Raw genomic sequence first — 1,650 nt, 5'->3', positions numbered from 1 at the left:
TGTGAAATTGGAAAAAAAAACACAAAAAACTCAATTCCTTTGAGTGTTCAAATGTATATGTATATATATGTACACGTACACACACACATATATATATATATATACACATACATACATCCATACATATATAAGTAGATATATACATACATGCGTACATATTAGAGTCTATTACGAAGTTATACTCTTGCACTTTCCAACAAATAAAGGCAACGTGCAACCTAAAAATGTGTATTCAGTCTGTGGATTTGAAAGAAATGGTTTCGAATTACTTCAACATAAAAACCACAAAAAAGCGAACTTAGCGCCCTTAGCTTAAAACCAAGTTTTATTGACACAGTTCAAAAGTCCGAAAGGGGTGTAGGATTACGAATATGCTATATATATATACACATATATATAAAGGAAAACACATACATGCGTAAACGTAAAGAATAATCAAACGGCAAAAATTTTAGTCACACACCAAAAAGGTGAATTAAATTATGTACTATAAAGCTAAGTAATCAGATACATTACATCCTTTGCTGATTTTTATCATTAACGGAAGCGAAAACTTACAACTGAGGAAGTATGTAATTTTTCAACAAACATTTACTTATTTAAGCAATATTTACGATCGATCGATTAAATCACGATAGACACAATTTGTACAACATTAAGTAATCCGTGTACCTACATGCGTACCCTAAAAATGCACACGACGAATCGTGGATACTCTTATGTGAGACGCAATAAATTATAATCATCGGCTAGGATAGGATAAATTAACGTACAGAAAAGACTGTTTGTTAAGTCATTGCATCGATAATTCCGCAATGGGATTATGAAATCCTTTATAAATAAGGTGCACAAAGTGGTTTTCCTTCAAGAAGGACTGATTGTTTTCAATTTTTTTTTTTTTGTGGATTTGTGTTTGACGTATTTAAGAAAAGCTTTTCCCAGCGATCAAACGTCTCCTTACAGATATTATCAGTGCGGTCCTCAAAGAGCTTGGAGCTCGGAGTTAAATTGTTTTCGCGACCAAAGGTTGTTGGCGTGCTTCCGTGCCAAAAACTTCTTATTATCACATTATATATATATGTATACATATAACTAATGTGCTTGACTTTCTGACTTAGTTATGTCTGTCCACGTTGGCAATTTAGTTTGACATTCTATGCTGGAAGTAGGTGTGTCCCACTCCCTTATTGCTTCAATCGTAAAGAGACAACGTATAGAATTTACTGGCGAGATTTTTTTTTTTTTTACCAATAGAATGAAAAAGTTAGTGTGCGTTAATTCTCTGCTAAAGGATTAACGCTATAGATGTAGATTTTTCTTTAAATACCTACGCCTTAAGAAAGACCTAAGTAATGCTTTATATCATTACCAAACTACTTCACTTTCTCTACTAAGTACTTTCCAAGCATAAGCCATAAGCATTACGTCAATTTGCCCAGAAGCTTTAAAATATCCATTACCTTGCTTTACATTGTTTTAGCAAAACTGTTTACATATTTCTTTGGAATTAAATTAAACGTGAAAGAGTGAACCCCCTGGGCAGGGCCCTCTGTACATATACGTAAAAGAGAACGTTAAGTTGTTTTAAGCAATATCAGATTTTTAAGGGATCAAAATGCACACTTTCTTTATTCAACTCATATCTAACGG

General features: G+C 33.0%; 1 protein-coding gene across 1 annotated transcript in view; it reads left to right on the top strand.

The window, feature by feature from the left end:
* LOC119640819 (protein hedgehog) overlaps positions 1-1,650 on the top strand; it is a 37,189-nt gene that overhangs the window by 14,520 nt on the left and 21,019 nt on the right. The gene's annotated exons all lie outside the window — the stretch shown is intronic.

The sequence above is a fragment of the Glossina fuscipes genome, unplaced genomic scaffold (genome assembly GCF_014805625.2).
Source record: "Glossina fuscipes isolate IAEA_lab_2018 unplaced genomic scaffold, Yale_Gfus_2 128, whole genome shotgun sequence".
NCBI lineage: Eukaryota > Metazoa > Arthropoda > Insecta > Diptera > Glossinidae > Glossina > Glossina fuscipes.
The sequence above is the reverse complement of the archived record's forward strand: the minus strand, read 5'-3'. Positions and strand labels throughout refer to the sequence as shown.